Here is a 24180-nt window from a genome sequence, read left to right on the forward strand (position 1 = left end):
ATTGTTATTGTTTTAAATGTAAACTAACATAGCCTTAGGGTGTATGTCCTAAAATTGTGGGAGTTGATGGGTTACTTAATTTTGATTAAGTTGATATTCATTTTCAAGAAATATTCAATTCCAGAATTTCACTTTACCATAACAAAATACACATATTCTATGTTCTACACAATATACTGTATGCAGATGTGCCAACAGATAGGAACAATCCAACAGCTATGAAAGCAGTTGCTCAGAGTATAAAGGGTCACAATGGCGGACATGCTGCATGTGCAGCTGGTTCAAATGCGCAGGGGCCTGTAGACGGAGAGCGGCCTACCGCTGTAATGTTCAGCCCGCTCACTGTAGTGCAGAGTGAGTGGGCTGAACATCAGAAGAAACAGAATATCAGTCTCCAGTATCCTGCACACAAAGAGGGAGAGTGATGAAGGACCTGAACTACATGACCTGCAGGTCTTCAATGTTATTGTGTGGAACGAACAGCCTGACTACAAAGAGGAAGAGGAGGAGACTGAGAGCTGTGGTTGCACTTGCAGCCCTGTGTCAAATAGGCATGGCCTACAGTGTATGTCCGCCCTAGGATTGCAACGCCTCCCCGCCCTCCTCATCACTAGGAATGCCCCAGGGCAGGATTTTTCCTATTCCTCACCTGAACACTGCTTAGGTGCCTTAACGATGCAGCTCATGTGCAGTGTTCACACAGGTAATGAACAGGAGAAATTGTTCTTGGGGCATTCCTAATGATGAGAGGAGGGACGGAGAGGTGTTGCAAGCCTAGGAAATAGACACTCTAGGCCACGCCAATTTGACACAAGTTTAAAAGTAGTTTTTTAGGACAATAACTGCATCACCTGCTGAACGGATCCTGGGACAGATCTTGGATTAAAAGCAGCTATCCAAAGGTACAAGTGATTTGGGGGGGTCAGATTGTGGGTACAGAGTCGCTTTAAGGCTTTTAGAAATCACTACCCCTAAATCCCTCTCCTCTGCAGTCTTTTCCAACACAGAACTGCCGATATGACACTTGGATAGAGGATTCCTCCCCAAGTGATTATTTTACATTTGGAAACATTTATCAAGCAAAGCTAAATCATTTTCCATATTACTGACACCAGATGATGTCTACATAAATTAAACATATTGTAAATTTGAATTATTAGCTAATTTAGATGCCATCACTATCTATTTAAATTAAACTATCACCCCAAGATAAATATCTTTTTAATATAATGTTATTACCAATACTACCGGCTTCAGTGGCTTTTCTTTGCTTCACCACTGATAGAAAATGGAAAATAGAAGGACTACAAATTTTGGATTGACCAGGGCTTCCCCATCTCTCCTGTGACAACACATCAACCTCGTCAACCTCTGAAGTAACAGGAGGCATGGCTGGATCTTGTCTTCCACCACCGAGAGTGACTCACTAACCAGCCCCTCCAACCTACATCTAAGCAAACAAGGAGTGAAAGCAGCATGCGCTGCAACTTCACTGATTGTGTAAAAGTGTTCATTGAAATTAGGGCTATGCCGACACACATTGCAGTTTAATTGCAGTGATGTTGCAATATTGCAGTGTCTCCACAAAAATGATGCAGTAATGCAATATAATAATGCTAAATGAAACAGAGGATCAGATCGAGAACAGCCAATCCGACCCACACAAAAAAACGAGGCATAAACAGTATATCCAGTGTCAGATCATATCAGATAATGTCCTTATTGTGGTGCTCAACCATAAAAGACAAATACAGTGGTGCCTTGGATTACGAGCATAATTCGTTCTGGGACCACGCTTGTAATCCAAATTACTTGTAAACCAAAGAAATAACTGAAACGCAGACAAATGGTTCAACACCCTAAAAATAATGTTTTTTTTAAATGCTGAATAACATGTAAAACAAATTAAACAAACATTTAGAAACAGCTGAATATGTGATATTATAAGTTATTGTACAGTAATGGAGAGGAAGGGAAACACAAGGGCTGACAGAGACTGCAGGGAGCATGAAGGAATGAGCAGGACAGATGTGGGCATATACATGCAGCACTCTCTGTATACATACTTACATATATATATATATATATATATATATATATATATATATATATATATATATACATACTTACATGTCTACACCGGGGAGAGAGGAGTTACAGCTATGAAGAGATTACCCCCACAGTCCTGTCCCCTGATGTAAGCCCCAGCCTGAAGTGGATTTGCCATGTTTTAGAAGGTGAAGGAGACTTCCTAGGTCAAAGTACAGTGCTGTGGACCCCACTATGCAGACCATGCCCCTCCCCCACTTGACCTCCCACCCAGTACAGGGAGCTCTTAAAGGGGTTATCCATTGAAAATCTTTTTCTTTCAAATCAACTGATATCATGTTATATAGATTTGTAATTTACTTCTATTAGAAAATCTCAAGCCTTTCCATACTTATCAGCTACTATATGTCCTGCAGAAAGTGTTGTTTTATTTTCAGTCTGACACAGTGCTCTCTGCTGTCATGACTGAGACAGGAACTCCGTCTCAGTTTTCTATGAATCCCCATAGAAAGCCTCTCCTGCTCTGGACAGTTCCTGTCTCGGCCAGAGATGTCAGCAGAGAGCACTGTGTCAACATTTCCTGCAGGACATATAGTAGCTAATAAGAATGGGAAAACTGGAGATTTTTTTTATAGTTTTATAGAAGTAAATTACAAATCTATATAACTTTCTGACACCAGTTGATTTGAAAGAAAAAGATTTTCGCTGGACAATAATAATAATAATAATAATAATAATTTTTATTTATATAGCGCCAACAGATTCCGCAGCACTTTACAATTCTGGGGTTACATACATAGACAAAAAATCGACATTACAGAGATACATATAATTATCCATACATGAGGAGTGAGGTCCCTGCTCGCATGCATGAGCTTACACACTATCAGGAGGGGGTGCGAGACAAAATGGCAGAGGGGCAAAGTGCATCATTGTTACTATGGTCCGGCCATCTTTATGAATAAGGCAGTGCGGGTAAGGGGGGTGAACCTGTCACCAGCCAATGCCTGCATGCACAGGTCTAAGTGCTTAAATGCTTGGTGTGTGTGTGCGCGTGTATGTATGTGTCTGTGTGTGTGTGCGTGGTGGAGGTGTCTGTGTGTGTGTGTATGTGTGTGTGTGGAGGGGGGGTTGAGGGTTGAGTCAAAATTAGGGAACCTGGTAAGCCTGTTTGAACAGATGTGTTTTGAGGGCACGTTTGAAGCTTTGTGTATTGGTGGTGAGTCTGACAGTCTTGGGTAGTGCATTCCATAGAACTGGTGCAGCTCGGGTGAAGTCCTGGAGACGGGAGTGAGAGGTGCGGATCAAGGTGGATGTTAATCGTAAGTCATTAGAAGAGCGTAGGGCACGGGTAGGGCGGTAGACAGAGATGAGGGAGGAGATGTATGGAGGTGCAGCACTGTGGAGAGCCATGTGGGTGAGCAGGAAGACTTTATATTGTATCCTGTGTTTAACAGGGAGCCAGTGTAGTGACTGGCACAGGGGGGAAGCATCAGTATAGTGGCTGGACATGGGGATGAGCCTGGCCGCTGTATTGTGAATGGACTGGAGAGAGGAGAGTTTAGAGGAAGGAAGGCCGATTAGTAAGGAATTGCAGTAGTCAAGATGGGAATGAATCAGAGCGACAATGAGAGTTTTAGCAGATTCGACAGGAAGGAAGGGACGGATTTTAGAGATGTTTTTTAGATGCAGATTACAGGAACGTGAAAGAGATTTAATGTGAGGAGTGAAGGACAGATCTGAGTCAAACATAACCCCAAGGCAGCGGGCTTGCTGTGTAGGGTCTATGGTCGCACCACAGACAGAGATGGAGATGTCAGGTGGAGGGTGTTTAGCAGAGGGAGGGAATACAAGAAGCTCAGTCTTAGAAAGGTTTAGTTTTAGGAATAGGGAGGACATAGCGTTAGAGACGGCAGACAGACAGTTACTGGTGTTCTGTAGAAGAGCAGGGGTGATATCACGGGAGGAGGTATAGAGCTGGGTATCATCAGCATAGAGATGGTACTGAAAACCAAACTTGCTGATGATTTGTCCGATGGGTAAAGTGTAAAGTGAGAAAAGGAGAGGGCCCAGGACTGATCCCTGAGGAACCCCAACTGTAAGGGGGAGAGAAGATGACGTGGAGCCAGAAAGTGATACACTAAAGGAGCGGTCGGAGAGATAGGAGGAGAACCAGGAAAGAGCAGAGTCCTTGAGGCCGATAGAGCGGAGCGTGGAGAGGAGGAGCTGGTGGTCTACAGTGTCAAAAGCTGCAGATAGGTCCAGGAGGATGAGAAGTGAATGGTCGCCTTTAGATTTGGCGTAGAGGAGATCGTTAGAGACTATATTAAGGGCAGTATCTGTAGAGTGGTGAGGACGGAAACCGGACTGAAGGGGGTCAAGGAGAGAGTTGTCAGAGAGGTAGCGGGTTAGGCGGGAATAGACCAGACGTTCCAACAGTTTGGAGATAAAAGGAAGATTACAGACAGGTCGATAGTTGGCAGCACAGGAGGGGTCTAGAGAGGGTTTTTTCAGTAATGGAGTGATAATGGAGTGTTTGAAAGCCGAGGGGAAGATGCCAGAGGAGAGGGAGAGGTTGAAGATTTTAGTAAGGTAAGTAGTGACAACAGGAGAGAGAGACTGGACAAGGTGTGAGGGAATAGGGTCACTAGGGCAGGTGGTGGGACGAGAGGAGGAGAGGAGTCTGGAGACTTCCTCCTCTGTTACAGGTTCAAATACTGAGAGGGAAGAGGAGGAAATACAAGAGGGAATGGGATCAACACTTTTTTGGGACTGGGAGGTGATCTCCTGACGGATGGTATCTATCTTTTCCTTGAAGTAGGATGCTAGGTCTTCAGCACAGAGGTTAGTTACGGGTGTCTGAACTTTGGGTTTGAGGATGGAGTTGAGGGTATCAAAGAGACGTTTTGGGTTATGGGATAGAGAAGAGATGAGAGAGGTAAAGTAAGATTGTTTAGCAGAATGAAGAGCGGAGTAGTAGCTTCTAAGCACAAATTTGTAATGTAGGAGGTTTGCATCAGTTTTAGACTTCCTCCACGAACGTTCAGCACACCTAGAACACCGTCTAAGAAAACGAGTTGAAGGTGTGTGCCAGGGTTGTGGTCGTCTGCGTTTTGCTGATTGAGGTGTGAGGGGTGCCATTTTGTCAAGGGTTGTTTTGAGGGTGTCGTGATAGCATTTGGCAGCCAGATTGGGACAGGAGAGTGAAGAGATAGGAGGCAGTGATGACTGTACAGAGTCTATAAGTTGTTGGGTGTTGATGGCACGTAAGTTTCTGTACATGACCAAGGTTGGGGTGTCAGGAGGAGAATGAGTATTAGTGATTAAAAAGGAGAGAAGATTGTGGTCTGAGAGCCCGGTAGGAATGTTATTAAGGCGAGAAACTGGGCAAAGTCTGGAGAAGACAAGGTCCAGGGTATTCCCACCCTTGTGGAGTCAGAATGCTGGGAGAGGCCAAGGGAGCAGGTTAGGGAAAGAAACTGAGAGGCCGATGGGGAAAGTGGTTTGTCAATAGGGATATTAAAATCGCCCATGATGAGGGCGGGAATGTCAGAAGATAGAAAGTAAGGAAGCCAGGTAGAAAAGTGGTCAAGAAAGCGTCGTTGTGAACCAGGGGGGCGATATATGACTGCGACTCTCAGGGAAAAGGGCCGGAAGAGTCTAATGGTGTGCACCTCAAAAGAGGAGAATGAGAGGGAGGGCTCAGGGGGAATGACCTGGTAAGTGTAGTCCTGACCCAAAGCACTGCTCTTAAACCAAATTTCGAAAAACTGTGAGCTCTTCTTGCAAAACGCTCTCAATCCAAGTTACTCTTAAACCAAGGTACCATTGTAAATGTTTGATCATACATGCATTGAATACATGCATGAAGATGAAAAGTGGCAATGAGCAAATAAATTCTTTACTCCAATATCGGTGTTATGGGTAAAGAATATAAAATGCTGTGTGAGTGGGACCACAATGAAATGATGCAGTACTGCAAATTATAAAGTACTGCAATTAAATAATTCAGTAACACAATAAACTGCAACAACTGTGTGAACACAGCCTAGATGTTCTACAACAGCTTTGGGACTGGAGTAGGCAGGGGTTGAGGACTGTGATGAACAGCTGAGGGAATGTATTGCATTCTACAGCTTGTAGTACTGAGCAACTACTCAACCAGGAAGTACAAGCACAAAATACAGAATGAAGACCCCCCAAAACAAATGGATTTTTGGTAGGGTCAGACAGGTAAGTAATGCCACATGTTTTTTTTTCTTTAATTGATGCTGGAGTGCCCCTTTAACCCCTTAACGTCCCATGGCTTATATTTACATCATGGTGCCACTCTAAATCCCCGCACTCCTGGCTGCTATCAGCAGCCAGGGACAGCGACTGTTAGTGGGCACGGGCAAATCGCCACGGCTGCTAATTAGGACAGTTAAATGCAGCTGTCAAACATTTTAATTCCCTCCAAAGCGACCACCTGGTGGTCTAGTGGCTGGATTTCCCACTCCCACAACCCCCCCAGAGATGGAGGGGCAATCTGTTCTTCTGCTTGGGCCAGGCCTCAGCATCACAATGACGCAGCAGCCCAGAGCAATAAAGCACTGATCTCATGGATCAGTGCTGTATAATGTATACTGCACTCATGCACGGATCTCTAGGACAGACCAGTGCAGTTATATTAAAAGTCCCCCAGGGATGCATAAAAAAGTTTAAAAAAAAATCCCCTCCCTTAATAAAAGTTTGAATCACCCCCCATTCCCATTTATAAACAAACATATTTGGTACTGCCGCATGCTTATTTACCGAAGTATTTAATGATCACATTCCTGATCTCGCGGGATTAACGCCGTAAACACAAAAAATGCCAAAGCGCAAAATTGACTGTTTTTTGGTCACATCAAATTCTGAAAAATTGTAATGAAAAGTGATAAAAAAAAAGTTGCATATATGCAATCAAGGTTTCAATAGAAAGTACAGATCATGGTGCAAAAAATGACACCTCACAAAACCCCACAGACCAAAGGAAGCAATATAAGGATGGTGAGAGCAATTTTAAGCAACACTTAGTTTTGTTTTTTAAAGGTTTTTTAAAGTTCTATCTCACTGTAAACCAACAGATAATAGATAATATGTTAAACAACCCCCCCCCCCCCAAAAAAAAAAAAAACTATTTAATTAATAAAGTAGCGTTTTATTTTCAATTTCACTGCGCAAATAATTTTCTTCCGGTTCCGCAGCATATTTTATGGAAAAATGATGGCCGTTTTTGCAAAGTACAATTAGTACACATAAGGTTTCATGTGGGTTTGTAGGTGGAAAAATACAAGTGCTATGGCCTTTTAAACATGGAGGAAAAATCGAAAGTGCAAAAATGAAAATTGAAGACTAATGCAGGGGTAAGTGGCGGAATCTGCGGGGAATTAAAATGATAATTCTTTGTGCAGAGAAAGAAGGTGCTCACGCCCTCCCATAAAGATACTATGGCACACTGAGGCAGGCGGGATTCCGCGGCACAGAACTTCGCCAATTTTACTCAGTGTGAACAAACCCTTAAAGGGAAACTATAAACAGGTTAGATGAGTCCCACCTGCTTATAACCCCCTATTGGATACAAGGTGCGGAGGATGAAGGTATGTCTTCATCCTCTTTGTTGTTCCCATGCTGTTTATTCTGTAATAGGAGCAACGGCTACCACCCCCAAGCACCGATCTGGCTGCCCCCTACTATGATAATCATTAGAAGGGGTGAACCGATGGGGGCCATAGCCCTGCCAGCCATATGGCGATCTGCCCCTGGTCAAACCACCCCCCTCCATGTTTATCAAAAGAGGGGGCTGTCCAGATAGGTGCTTGCCCAGCCCCCTCGGTGCAGTAGCCCCACCCCCAGTGCTTCTAATGGCTAAGGTCTAATACACGCATTCCGTGTCCCCAGTCACCAAACCCCCTCCCCCCAGCATGGCATCATCTAGCAATATGCTGCTGGGAGCAGGGAAGGTCTTTGAATATTTGTTGCGCTGTAATGAAGCAGAGGTATGCAACCACATTGCAGATGTTAGCTATAGAGTGCTTGATGCTGGTGATGAACGTTTGTGTTTTTCAACCTCACTATGTTACTATGCAATAGTGTGATTGTCACTACAGAAATAATTGTGAGAAAGAAATGTCTATTGTTTTGTACTTAATTGCTGTAGTTAACTTTAACGTGCTTACGGAAAAGATTACTGTGACTTGTATGCAGGAAATTCTCACCTATAAATTTCATCTCAAAGTTGTCAACAAACCAATCAGCATAATTGTTTTATTTCTTTGTCCAACAAACAAGAATAAGTGGTTTCTGTGTAAGTGTGTATTCACACATTCAGGTTTTTAATAGCAATTATTGAATACAAGATAGGAATGGAAAATAAAAGCAGGACTATACAAAAGAAAGACTGAGACTCCAACCTTTTCAATTCAGTTCCTGGCTTTGATTCAATAAATACAATTAAAAACTGAAATGTCTAAATACCCTCAAGTGTTTGCTGGATCATGTGTTCTCTTTGCAAAGTGCCAGAATTGTTGATGAGTTTGCGTCTTGGTTACTATTTGCATCTTCTAGGATCGTTTAAATTGTGTTTTATGTGTTAAGGGGGTTAAGAAAATTCACAGCTACGTTCTTGCATAATCAGTGCTGCCTCTGTACACAGGTTCTGTGTGGAATTGCAACTGAGCTCTATTCACTTCAATGCAATTGAGCAGCAAAACCACACCCACACTAAGGGGCCTATTCCACGGAGCGATAATCGGCTTTATCCGGCTGATTATCGCTCCGTGTAATAAATACATTGATCAGCTGATGGCAACAATCATCGGCTGATCGTTGATATAGGTTTGAACCTATGGTTGTTGGGTGCTGACTGCACACCGCTAAGTGTAATAGCAGTGACGATTTACATTACCTATGCAGGCTGCAGGGCTCTTCTTGCGATCTTCTTCTCCTCGGGTCCCGCTTCAGAGCGGCCTGTCTTAGCTGTCAGGCCGCTCAGTCAATCAGCTGAGACAGGCTGCTCTGAAGCTGGAGTGCGTGGGACCTGGGGAGAAGAAGACTGCAAGAGGAGCCCTGCAGCCTGCATAGGTAATGTATAAAGTTTAAAGCAAGAACTGCAAGGATATCGGTAACGATGTGCATGCAGCCCTTGTTAAATGATAATCGGGTTGTGTAATAGGCCCAGTAAATGAGCGCCGATCTAGCAGATTGGCAGTTGTTCACAGTTATTATCGGGCCCCCAACGGCCCATGTAATAACACCCTAAGGACAGGAGTGGTGCTGTTTCTGAAAGAAAGCAGCCATGTTATTTTAATAACTTGGTAAGCCTGTACAACAATTTAGTTGCATTTAGCTTTTCATGCACAGAAAATGCTGTTACTAGATGAGTTGACAACTTGGTATAATGACAGAAAACTGAGCTTGTTAGGGTAAATGCTGCAGATTTGTAGTAAAAATTTCTTAGACAGTAGGGAATCTTAAAGGGTCCTGGCAAAATCCTTTTCTTTCAAATCAACTGGTTTCGAAAGTTGTATAGATTTGTAATTTACTTATTTAAAAATCTCAAATCTTCCCATACTTATCAGCTGCTGCATGTTCTGCAGGAAGTCATTGTGAAAGCTTCACTTCACCAGTCAGGGTGAGGAAGAAGAAGGTAAATACACACATCATAGATGAAGCAGATAGGACTTTTAGCGATATGGTTTGTCCTTGGAAAAAGTCCAAAGCAAAAACCAACAAGGACATCTCTCCATGCAGGTAGTCCATTTCTTTAGAAGATGAACTAATAAGTTTTCATGTAAGAGAAGCAGCAAAGGCACGGGAAAAAAGAGAATGGAAAGAAGAAGACAAAAGAAGGGTGGAGAGGGGAGGGGAGGGAAAGACAGCTTATCCCAAGCAGCATGCAATCATTGTAGCCAACTCTTGAAGTCAAAGGATTCTCTGAACATATTCCATGCTAGCCAGATTTGAGTGAAGGGAGTATGTTTGTCTATGTCAGCCGCCACCATGTCCTCCATTCTCCTAACTCGGTTCAATGGCTCCACAAATTCTACCCTGAGGAGTGACTGTGGCTGTTTCCAGAGCCTCTGTATAACCAACCCTGGCAGTTTCTAGAAAGTGTCTTAAAGTGTCACTGTTTTAATAACTTTCAAAATCTAAATCAACAGTAGATGTGATATAAAGCAAGTTTGCCATTTACATTCATGGCACTTCCTGTTTCTCAAAAAACAGGAAACAGTCAGAAAGCAGGAAATCTTGTGTATCCCCAAGCCATCTGAGCGCTCACAGAGAGAAGACAGTGATGTGATTGATGGATACATGGAGCCATGACACTCTGTACTGGACGGAATTCATGTGTTTAGTCTCTTTTTTCAGAAAATAGTCAGAAAATATGCCTTCTAAAGATTGGACCTGGATTTCTGGTAAGTTCAGCTTTGTTTTACAGCATGATAACAAACAAACAAACAAAAAATAATAAATATTGCTGTAATTCACATTTACTGTTCATTTAGATTTTAAAAGTTTAAAAGATTTTAAAATTTTAAAATACAGTGACACTTTAAGAGACCCTTTTTGACTTTAGATGCAGGACCAGGTATGAGTAACAGGAGCTCAATCTCCGGGGTGGCATCAACTGAGGTTGAACAAAGCTTAAAGAGGCCCAGAATGGCTGGATGATGGGGCAATCCAACCAGATATGAACATACGAGCCAATAGCTCCATCACACCTCCAGCTTGGGAGAGGTGGATAGGAACATTGTGTAGTCTTTCTGGGCACCTATACCATCTGCTCAATACTTTAAAGTTACGTTCCTGTTTCCTGCAAGAGATGGATGCCTTATGAGTAAATAGGAAGATCGTGGATAGATCTTCTTCTGAGAGGGTTACTATAATTTGAGCAATTACATGTGAGTTTATAGGTCCTCAAAGTTGGAACAAACTACAAAACATACCAGTAACATTCAATGAGCACTGTTTTTCAACTTTCTGTTAGCAGACCAATATATTTTAGAATTCAGCATGCCATCTGCATTCTCCTAGAGAACTACATTTTGTTTCTTTGCTGTAGTAGCAGTAACTGGCTGCCGTCACTGTTGCACGTGCAGACAGCAAGCAGGTAAGTGCGGGAGGCTGCATGGGCGTTCGTCACATTGTCTGGGCAGCTCATAGGAGTTAGCGGTGGTCTGCTTCCGCCACTCCTATTACATCATTGCCATCATTGTCTTACAACACGTTGAAAGACGTTAAAAGACAACGATCAGCCAACATCATGCATGTCAGCTGATTGTTGCCTTTTATCACACAAAGCGATTATCGGCCATAATGGCTTTGTGTAATAGGGCCTAAAGGCAACAAAAATCCAAGAAGTCCAATCTTTTTCTCCAACATCTGCCAGAAGATAGCAAGGAGGCTGCCATACACTTTAGAAAGTTAGCGGGTTCAGCTGACTGGCCAATTACTGGCCATTGAGGGTCAGAGGCTTGGTGATCTACAGTGTCAAGTGTCGAAGCGAGATCCAGAAGAATGAATAGTTACCTCTGGATTTAACCATCTGGAAATCATTTGACACTTCAGCAAAAGTTCCTATTGGCCACACTGAGAAGGGTCGACAACAGAGCACAAAGATAGCCCATGAGGCAAAAGCAGACTAAGTATTTATGAATGATTGATGAGTTGCAGAATAAGAATGACAATCAGGGTCTCCAAAAAAAAAAACAAAGAACAGTTTGGGCAATGCAGCAAAACCAAATATTAAAAAGTGAACCACATAATATAAATGCCCCCCTATCCCTAATTTTAACAATTGTTTGTAATCTCTATCCGCACAAATACCTTTTGCAGTTTGTTAGTACATTTTATGGTGTCTTTAAAATTAAAAATAGCCATGCAAAAATGAAGATCTCACATGGCTTTTAGAAGACAAGAGAGGAAAAACATGCCAAAAAGGGGTTAAGGAGACCTAAAAATATGTATATGAATAAGTGATATAAAAAAACTTGACTTCTGGCAAAACTGAGTGTGGGATCTATCAATAAATGATAAAGATAAATGCATGTGACACCCTAACCTTATATACACAAAGTTAGAGAGGACTAAATACAGGCATGAGCCAACACAAATAAACATTTACTGCTAATGATGTCTACAGCAAATTTAATTATACACTTGACTTAACAATCATTTTACAAGAAGCAATTCATTTAACAGTTCCTTACGAACGTGAGTATGTCAAGGCTATTAACCTTGAGTAGAAAATGATTATATGTTCAAACGTAATTCAGTTGCTGCAGTATACACTAACTATAGTTTATTTGGTCTTTAAAGACTGGTTTAAGTTTGGTTCTTTCCAGCTTTTCAAGGATAAATGAGTATGAAAGTAGCACTTAAAATGCACACACCATTTTAATGAGTTCACCTAACAAGCAGTTTTTACGTGTGCATTTACTGTTACATTTAGAAAGATGTAAAACTTTAAAGGAGCTGTATAGTTTTAATGCCTTATTTGTGGAACTCACTACTAAAAGCTGATTACTACTGATACCTGTCATTGCTGGGAGCCATCAGCTGTTTGTGAGGGACAGCCACTTTAAAGCAATTTATAAGATGGACTCAGTTAGTGGAAAAGTGGACTACTGTGATTACATTTGGGAATAGAGATTCGTTCAGAACTCAAAAAGTTTGGTTCACGATCAAATCTAAGTTCATATATACCTGGTCTAAAATGGCGGTGGCACATTGTAATAAGGGCCCTGATGCAAGGTGTTACAGATTATCCCGTGTAGCCAGGCTGCAGGGCACAATCCACACCCCTGCGTGTACAATGTGACACTTTCGCCTTCACTATATGTTTTGGAGCAAGTCGGCTCCTGTACAGTGAACTGAACAGATACATTTACACTAGCTAGAGAGAGACAGGTAAAGGCAGGGTTAGAGAGGTATATTGAAGATCGATTGGGTATCAGGGACAGATGAATTCAGTGTGAGCGTAGTAGTTTAAGCTATGTAGCTGTCAAATCACTCCTGTGCTGTCACTTTGTACTTTTGCTGCCCGACTGTTGTGACCTGATTTGCTTACTATTCTCTTTGTGTTTGTGTTTGTTTGTTTGTTTGTTTGTCTTGTTCTGTGTGCACATATGCAGCGCAGAGAATGTCATCGTGGTTGTCCACAGCCGCCTATGGCCGGTTGAGGCAAGTAGGTAGGGACAGTTGGTGGGTTCAGCGTTAGGGCTCACTGTCTTGTCTTGTCCCTGCCTCCCCGTCCCTGACAATTATACTGTTTATAAATTATAAACTAAGATGTGATTCTGCCCATTGGGAACACTAAATCTTTCATAAGGCACTTGTAATCAGCGTCCATTACGTTACCCATTTGACTTTTACTGTGTCACTTGACACAGCGTCCATATTAAAGGTTTTCTATAAACAAAGCAATTTTTTAATGACTGAAAATAAACGACAGCTATGGCGTTCACCCAATTACACAGAATGATGATCGTTACTAATGATCGTTCTTGCGGCTGTCATGTCGCCAGTGCTGCGAAGGACGTCTTATTACACCAAACGATGCACAAACAATTTGCAAACAATCAATGATAAAAATAGGTCCAAATTCTATCAAATGACCAACAATTTCTCGTTGGTCATTTAATCATTGCCTGTTATTACATGAAAAGATTATCGTTCAATTACAAACAAACTAACGATTTTTCGAATGATAATCGTCATGTGCAATAAGGCCCTAAATCTGTATAGTTCAATATGGTGTGGTCGGCACTTCCACCGGGTGCGGTGCTTGTGGTTAGGAGAGAGGCAGTCTCCAAAACGTAATGTATAGAAGAAGATTCCCGGCACTCGCAGATTCATGCATTGATTTTTTATTCCATAAATGGATACAGTTCACACAGGATGCGTTTCAGCTCGTCCGTATAGCCTTTCTCAACTGTGTCACAGTTGAGAAAGGCTATACGGACGAGCCGAAATGCATCCTGTGTGAACTGTATCCATTTATGAAATAAAAAATCATTGCATGAATCTGCGAGTGCCGGGAATCTTCTTCTATACACTAAATCTGTATAGTGTCCTTTGAATAACAAGTCCCTTTTTGTAGACGCTCTAGAACATAGCAAGTCAAAGCAACAAAGCAACGTCCATTAGACTTTACCATGAAAAAAATGTTTATTTTGTAACCGGGTTTTGCTGCAAAAGAGTCCCGATAGTGTAACTGAATCAGTTAGCTGTTTTAGTGTGGTTTGTTGAAGGTTGAGTTTGGACAAACGTGAATTTTATGTCAAAGTTCGGTGAACCTGCTGAACTGAATTTTTAAAAAGTTCGCTCATCTTTAATGAATATACATAGAGATGTATAAATATACTGTAAATATTTGAAAATATGTATACTGTATCTATATACACACATCACTGTTTTTAGAGAAGTGTGGGGGTCTGTAACCTAGGCAACAAGCTGGCGACAATGGGGGGTAAAGAGCAGCATATCAAAAGGAGGCAAGTTTGCTAAATGAATGTATTTACAATAATATTTAACTTGACAAGCCCTACAACTATAACAATATTAGCTGAGATAGGAACACAACTTAAACATATTTAAATGTTTAGTTCATGTCCCTTTGCTCTTTTTTCCTCTAAACTATACACATTTAGTTCAAGTCTTTCTTGATATTCTATTTTCTCCATATCTTTTTGTGAGGACAAAAGTAGTAGATATAGTGGCCCAGGTGTACTTAGGAACAGGTACAGTTTTGAAATGCATTGGGTCTTTGCAATAAATCAATTTATGTTCGGATACTTACCTTCTTGGTTGCCTGTGTCGGACCTGCGCCCGGAGACCTGTGTTGGTGGTTGGAGGTTGTTTGCTTGTCTTTCTATGTTGCCACAATGTTTTTTTTTTTTGCGGCTTGAGGCCAAATAAGGGCCATTATTTCAGAATGTCTGCCACATTTGTAAAGTAGCAGCAGTTATAAAATAACAGATGTTAAGTGGGCATAAATATGTTGTGGGAACAAAGCCTAAGGCTATGTACACACAATGTAAAAATGGCCACATTTTATAACTGCTGTTATTTTTTAAACAATGGCTGTTGTTTGCACAATGTGGCGCAGGCTTTGTGATAAATCTCTTTTAGGCTGCGTTCACACTACATATATTTCAGTCAGTATATGTATATTTCAGTCAGTATATTTCAGTCAGTATTGCAACCAAAACCAGGAGTGGATTAAAAACACAGAAAGGATCTGTTCACACACTGGTGAAATTGAGTGGATGGCCGCCATATAACAGTAAATAACTGCCATTATTTCAATATAACAGCCGTTGTTCTAAAATAACAGCAAATATTTGCAATACCAAATATATGTATGTGTTTCAGGGGGGATCATTTATTTTACCTATTTATTTAATGTATTTATTTGTGTGGGGTTTTTTAGTTTTACAAAAACACACATATAGAATGCCAAGCCGGAATCAGTGTCATTACGACGCAGACCCTGGCCGGCTTCAGATGCCCCCACTAGACACCAGGGAAGCAAAAACAAGCTTTTTAAACGCAGCTGTCAACTTTGACAGCTGCATTTAAAAAGCTAATTAGCGGGCACGGCGATCAGAGCGTGCCCGCTAATAGCCGTGGTCCTGGGCTGCATAAAGCACCCGGGATCGCGGCGGTCCAGAGTGGGGTCGCCGCGCGACCCTCCTCTGAACTCCATTAATGACCTCAGGGCCTAAATATACTCCCGTGGTTGTTAAGGGATTAAACCTCTGTGTGTTTAATCTTTTTCATACCCACTTACTGAATGGGTTCATGGGGGACTAGAGGAACAATACTGATGAGGTAAGTATAACTTTTTTTGTTTTAAATACAGATGAAGGGGGTACTGGTATGATGATGGAGGGACAGGAGGATGAAGTGGGTAGTAGCATGATGATGGAAAGACAGGAGGATGAAGTGGATAGTAGTATGATGATGGAGGGGAAGGGGGATGAAGGGGGGAGTAGTATGATGATGGAGGGGCAGGAGGAGGATGAAGGGGGTAGTAGTATAATGATGGAGAGGCAGGAGGATGAAGGGGGTAGTAGTATGATGATGGAAGGGCAGAAGGATGAAGGGGGTAGTAGTATGATGATGGAAGGGCAGGAGAATGAAGTGGGTAGTAGTAGGATGATAGAGGGGCAGGAGGATGAAGGAGGGAGTAGTATGATGATGGAGGGGCAGGAGGAGGATGAAGGGGGTAGTAGTATGATGATGGAGGGGCTGGAGGATGAAGGGGAACTAGTCTGATGATGGAGGGGTAAGAGGATGAAGGGGGGAGTAGTCTGATGATGGAGGGGCAGGAGGATGAAGGGGGGAGTAGTATGATGATGGAGGGGCTGGAGGATGAAGGGGGGAGTAGTATGAGGATGGAAGGGCTGGAGGATGAAGGGCTGGAGAATGAAGTGGGTAGTAGTATGATATGGGGTGCAGCTGCATCATATGGGCACAAACTACCAGTATATACAGTCAGTCAGTAGAGCTATCTCTGAGTCTCAGCCTGCTCTTACTATAGGGGGTCACAACAGGGGGCATTACTACTATATATGGCAAAGCAGGGGGCATTTTTACAATATGGAAGGCACAGCAGGGCACCTTATTACTATATAGGGGGGTCAAAGAAGGGGATGTTATTACGGTATGGGGGGGTCATAGAAGATAGTGTTATGACTATATGGGGGATCCCATCTACTCACTTTACTGCACATGACACCAGGTAGTGGAATTACTACTGTATGGGAGCCTGTAAGTATGAGAAAAGGAAGGAAGCTGAAGGGAAAGTGTGGAGCCTAACATATTTGTCTTGCAGGTTCTGAATTGTAGCTGGAAGAAATCATCATGGTGGTCTTGGTCAGATGGAGAGGAAATTGAGAGCTTTCACCTCAGATCAAAGACGTCACCTGTGAGTCACCAATTGCCTTTTTTGTATTTTGTAGAACATTTGGTAGGGGTGCCTGAAGTGGGAAAGGTTGGTGGGAAACAAAGGGGGCCAAGGAAAATTTTTTGCACAGGGACCCTATGCAGTCTGGGTCCGCCCCTGCAAAAAACTGTTCGTTTGTTTTACCTCCCACCTCACTTCTGAAGAAGCAGGATTTCTGTGTCCATGGAGAGGGGAGGGGTCCAGAGGAGTGAGTGAGCACGGAGAAGAGAAATATCAGTTCTGCACAGCACAACACCCTGCAATCTTCTCTCACCAAGTTCCTAGATAAACACTGACCTTTCTGACCTCTGAGTCCAGCGTTTTAGGTGCCCAGACAGTCTACAAACAGCTGACCTTCATGTCTCTTCTTACTGCTCACTCATCTCCCTCTCCCCTCCATAAGATATAATGGACACAGCAGAACCAGTCTTCACTTACTTCTCTATAATAAAGACATATTTGCCTGATAATGCACAGATAAGAAGTGGGGGGAGGGAGGCTGGGAAATTGATTTTTGAGTACAGAAAGAGGCTTTTTGCTCGTACTAAAAAAAAACAAAAAAAACATGACAGTTACACTTTAAGCAAAATTGTACAGAAAATGAAATATTTGAAGCGCAAATAAAAGTGCTAGAGGAAAGAGTTAAAGAAATAAAACTGTCAAAAGAAAAAAGAAGGTGCAAAAGAATAAATCAAAAACTAGATAGAATTGATAGAAATCTATATAATAAAAATGAAAGTCTGTCTGTCTGTCTGTCCCAAATACACTTCCAAATGCCTGAACCGTTTGACCCCAAATTTGGCACAGATACATTGGCTGCCCGGGAAGGTTATTGCGAAGGTCTTGTCCCTGCCAGATGTACAGGAGAGGAGGGGGAGGGGGGAAAGCGGCGCCCCATAGAAATGAATGGGAAACTCTCCTCACTGCAAACACAGGTGATATAATTAGCTGCAGCTGCCCAGCAGTTGGCAGTTGGGAGCCTTAGCAACCAATAGGATTACTACTTTCCCAGGGAGCTGGAATGTGAATGGTTGCTAGGGCAGCTGCCTCAAAACAGATCCACAGAAATAACTGGTAGACCCCCTACTCCATCTATACAGTACATGTATTCAGGGCCCCCTACTCCATCTATACAGTACATGTATACAGGGCCCCCTACTCCATCTATACAGTACATGTATACAGGGCCCCCTACTCCATCTATACAGTACATGTATACAGGGTCCCCTACTCCATCTATACAGTACATGTATACAGGACCCCCTACTCCATCTTTACAGTACATGTATACAGGGCCCCCTACTCCATATATACAGTACATGTACAAAGGGACCCCTACTCCATCTATATAGTACATTTATACAGGGCCCCCTACTCCATCTATACAGTACATGTATACAGGACCCCATACTCTATCTATACCGTACATGTATACAGGACCCCCTACTCCATCTATACAGTACATGTATACAGGACATTACAGGTATACAGGACCCCCTAACTCCTACTATACAGCACATGTATATAGGGCAGTATTACCAGCTGCTGCTGCCATAACCGCTAAACCTGAGGACACCCCATCCTCACTCACCAATTAGCATCAGGATTGGTAGGTTATAGCTCCAGACATCACATTTAACACTGCCACACCAGACTTGACCAATACCGCCATACTGTGACTGGATAACACCGCCATACCAGCCCTGACCAATACCACCATACTGTGACTGGATAACACTGTCATAACACACCTGACCAATACCACCATACTGTGACTGGACAACACTGCCATACCAGACCTGACCAATACCGCCATACTGTGACTGGGTAACACCTCCAGACCTGACCAATACCACCATACTGTGACTGGATAACCCTGCCATACCAGACCTGACCAATACCGCCATACTGTGACTGGGTAACACCTCCATAACAGACCTAACCAATACCACCATACTGTGACTGGATAACACTGCCACACCAGACCCGACCAATACCACCATACTGTGACTGGATAACAACGCCATACCAGACCTGACCAATTCCACCATACTGTGACTGGGTAACACCTCCATACCAGACCTGACCAATACCACCACACTGTGACTGGATAACACTGCCATACCAGACCTGACCAATACTACCATACTGTGACTGGATAACACTGCCATACCAGACCTGACCAATACCACCATACTGTGGCTGGATAACACCTCCATACCAGACCTGACCAATACTGCCATACTGTGACTGGATAACACTGCCACACCAGACCTGACCAATACCGCCTTACTGTGACTGGATAACACTGTCATATCAGACCTGACCAATACCGCCATACTGTGACTGGATAACACCGCCACACCAGACCTGACCAATACCACCATACTGTGACTGGATAACACTGCCATACCAGACCTGACCAATACCACCATACTGTGACTGGATAACACTGCCATACCAGACCTGACCAATACCACCATACTGTGACTGGATAACACCGTCATACCATACCAAACACCGCCACACCAGACCTGACCAATACCGCCACACTGTGACTGGATGAATCTGCCATACCAGACCTGACCAATACCACCATACTGTGACTGGATAACACTGCCATACCAGACCTGACCAATACCGCCATACTGTGACTGGATAACACCGCCATACCAGACCTGACCAATACCACCATACTGTGACTGGATAACACTGCCATACCAGACCTGATCAATACCACCATACTGTGACTGGATAACACCGCCATACCAGACCTGACCAATACCGCCACACTGTGACTGGATAACACTGCCATACCAGACCTGACCAATACCACCATACTGTGACTGGATAACACTGCCATACCAGACCTGACCAATACCACCATACTGTGACTGGATAACACTGCCACACTAGACCTGACCAATACCGCCATACTGTGACTGGATAACACTGCCATACCAGACCTGACCAATACCACCATACTGTGACTGGATAACACCGTCATACCATACCAAACACCGCCACACCAGACCTGACCAATACCGCCATACTGTGACTGGGTAACACCTCCAGACCTGACCAATACCACCATACTGTGACTGGATAACCCTGCCATACCAGACCTGACCAATACCGCCATACTGTGACTGGGTAACACCTCCATAACAGACCTAACCAATACCACCATACTGTGACTGGATAACACTGCCACACCAGACCCGACCAATACCACCATACTGTGACTGGATAACAACGCCATACCAGACCTAACCAATTCCACCATACTGTGACTGGGTAACACCTCCATACCAGACCTGACCAATACCGCCACACTGTGACTGGATAACACTGCCATACCAGACCTGACCAATACCACCATACTGTGACTGGATAACACTGCCATACCAGACCTGACCAATACCACCATACTGTGGCTGGATAACACCTCCATACAAGACCTGACCAATACTGCCATACTGTGACTGGATAACACTGCCACACCAGACCTGACCAATACCACCATACTGTGACTGGATAACATTGCCATACCAGACCTAACCAATACCACCATACTGTGACTGGATAACACTGCCATACCAGACCTGACCAATACCACCATACTGTGACTGGATAACACCGTCATACCATACCAAACACCGCCACACCAGACCTGACCAATACCGCCACACTGTGACTGGATGAATCTGCCATACCAGACCTGACCAATACCACCATACTGTGACTGGATAACACTGCCATACCAGACCTGACCAATACCACCATACTGTGACTGGATAACACTGCCATACCAGACCTGATCAATACCACCATACTGTGACTGGATAACACCGCCATACCAGACCTGACCAATACCGCCACACTGTGACTGGATAACACTGCCATACCAGACCTGACCAATACCACCATACTGTGACTGGATAACACCGCCATACCACACCTGACCAATACCGCCACACTGTGACTGGATAACACTGCCATACCAGACCTGACCAATACCGGCATACTGTGACTGGATAACACTGCCATACCAGACCTGACCAATACCACCATACTGTGACTGGATAACACTGCCACACTAGACCTGACCAATACCGCCATACTGTGACTGGATAACACTGCCATACCAGACCTGACCAATACCACCATACTGTGACTGGATAACACTGCCACAGCACCTCCACCAACTCTATACTACAGGTATACAGAACCCCAAACTATACACTACAGGTATTCAGGACCCCAAAACTATACACTACAGGTATACAGGAACTCCACCAACTATATACTACAGATATACAGGACCCCCGAACTATATACTTCAGGTATACAAGACCTCCACCAACTCTATACTACAGGTATACAGCACCTTCACCAACTCTATACTACAAGTATACAGGACCCCCTATACACACTGACACTTTATACCCGGGCAGCGCTGGGTACATTTTCTAGTATTGTATAATTACATAAATAGGTAATACATAATTTAATTCTTTACTTCCTTGAACGTGTTTACAGGTTTTTAAAGGATTATTCCAATCTCAACTGATGTAGTTAAACGTGTATGGCTCCTGAAGCTAAATATTATTGCACTTATATTCATTTAGCAAACTTATCTACTTCTCCTAAAATGCCCTCTCCCATTGTTGATGGCTAGTTTTCTAGGTTACCGTCCACTTGTTCTAAAAGACTGGAAAATTGATTTAGCTTTGTGGTCCAAATAATGGAAACTGCATTTTGATGTTTTCAAATGTAAAATAGTGCACTTAGGGAAGAGGAATCCTCTAAGTATCACATTGGCCGTTCTGTGTTGGCAAAGACTGCAGGGAATAAGGATTTAGGAGTAGTGATTTCTGACAGCCTTAGGGTGCGTTCACACCTACAGGATCGGCAGCAGATCTGCAGCAGATCCCCAGCACATTTGATGGTGCTGATTTGATTCTGTGTTCAGTTATTTAAATGAAATCTGCTGCGGATCCGCAGCGGATCCACAGCGGAAAATACACTGCGGATCCGGTAAGTGTGAACGTACCCTTAAAATGAGTTACCAGTGCAACCAAGCGGTGGGGAAAACAAATTGTATCCTGGGCTGTATAGCTAGAGTTGTAAACAGTAGGAAGAGGGAGATTATGATCCCGCTGTATAGAGTGCTAGTGAGACCACATCTGTGTCCAGTGCTCAAGACCTCGCCTAAAAAATGATTTTTTGGGTGGGGGAAAAGTGAATTTTTCCTGGACTACCTGTAAGGATTTGAATCTGTATAGTCTGGAGGAAAGAAGAGAAAATGTAGGGCATGATCAAAACCTTTACATTTGTTAAAGTACTAAATAAGGTTCAGAAGGGAAGTGTTTTTGAAAAAATGTCCAGCATAAGTGGTTGGTAAATCTACAACAACAGAATCTAAACCTGCCTGGGATAAACATATCTATCCTAGGATAATAAGGGAAATACAAAAAAGAGCAGACTAAATGGACCAAGTTTTTTTTTTCTGCTGACAATCTATGTTTCTATCACTGGGATAGATAGATAAATAGATAGATAGATAGATAGATAGATAGATAGATAGATAGATAGATAGATAGATAACCTAAACAACGAGCTATCAAAGGGAAGAAAAAAAGAGAGGGCATAGCAGGAGAAGGAGACAAGTTTGCTTAATTAATGTATTTGCAAAAATATTTAGCCTGATGAGCCCAACAAATTTAACTGTTAGTTGAGATGGGAATACCCCCTTTAAAGGGGTTATCCAGCGCTACAAAAACATGGCCACTTTCCCCCTACTGTTGTCTCCAGATTGGGTGGGGTTTTGAAACTCAGTTCCATTAAAGTAAATGGAGCTTAATTGCAAACCGCACCTGAACTGGAGACAACAGTAGGGGGAAAAGTGGCCATGTTTTTGTAGCGCTGGATAACCCCTTTAACTGCAATAACTAAAACCAAACTGTGGATTTGAGAAGAGAAGCCCAACCTGACCAAATTTAACACAGAAAGTTAACTCAACACAAATAAGGGTCCTTTTAAACACACAGATATGACAGATTTTTTTTATAAATCTCTCTGTGTAAACACACCATTAGGGTGCTAACACATGATACGACCGATGCGCAGCAGATCAGCAGCAGATTTGATGGTGCAGATTTGATGCTGTGTTCAGTTATTTACATCATATCTGCTGCGTATCTGCTGAGTATCCACAGCAGAAAATTCACTGCGATACGGTGTGTGTGTGTGAAGCTACCCTTAGCTTCCAACACTGGCCACACCACACACACAAGGTTCCAAGTCTGGGCTGCATTCTGGCTTAATTTTATTCCAACAACTGTCTATGTTAACACAACGTTTTTTGAGGTCCGTTTAAAATGACATCCGTCATTTTGAGCAATCAGTGGAGATCCAGCAGCACTAGGCGGTCCCTTTTGATTGGCACGCTGGAGCCCACTATCTCAGTAAGTGGATGTATAAATAGGAATAACAAGAGAGTCCAACAGCATCCAATCTTCCAAAGAGCCTTCAGAACTTTATTATGCTCACAAGCAATACGACGTTTCGACTCACCATGAGTCTTTGTCAAGTACTTGACTTGAGATTCTGTATAGTGTATATCAATTTGACCACTGCTGTTAGAGCAGAGTGGTGTTTGGTAGACAAAGAGCTTTCAAAAATGGTATGAAAAGGATGGGCATATCAGGAGAAGGCAAGTTTGCAAAATGAGTGTATTTGCTAAAATATTAAGCAGGATGAGCCCTAAGTATAACTGTTTTAGTTCAGATGGGAATAGCCCTATAACTTTTGAAGCTTTTTTACATATAACAGTAATCATTATTTGTACCTCTCTAATACAGTAATCCAGGGGCGTAGCAAGGGGGGGACAGCTGCCCCGGGCGCACGGCTAGGGGGGGCGCCAGCCTCCATGCACACACCCACCCCCTCTGCTATGCATGTTCTTAATCAGGCAATGTGCACTGACTCTGAAGGGGGAGGGGGGGTGCAAAACTGAATATTTTCCCCAAATACAGGAAAGGCTAGCTACACCTCTGCAGTAATCTAGATGTACTAGATTACTGGAAATGGATCATTCATGGATTTAGGTCATCTGTATACCGAAAATCATTCCTATACAGGCCCATTGTTGA

General features: G+C 43.0%; 1 protein-coding gene across 1 annotated transcript in view; it reads right to left on the bottom strand.

Annotated features, from left to right (window-relative positions):
- Positions 1-24180, bottom strand: part of SLC9A3 (solute carrier family 9 member A3) — a 117077-nt gene that overhangs the window by 80979 nt on the left and 11918 nt on the right. The gene's annotated exons all lie outside the window — the stretch shown is intronic.

Source organism: Dendropsophus ebraccatus, chromosome 2, assembly GCF_027789765.1.
Source record: "Dendropsophus ebraccatus isolate aDenEbr1 chromosome 2, aDenEbr1.pat, whole genome shotgun sequence".
Lineage (NCBI taxonomy): Eukaryota > Metazoa > Chordata > Amphibia > Anura > Hylidae > Dendropsophus > Dendropsophus ebraccatus.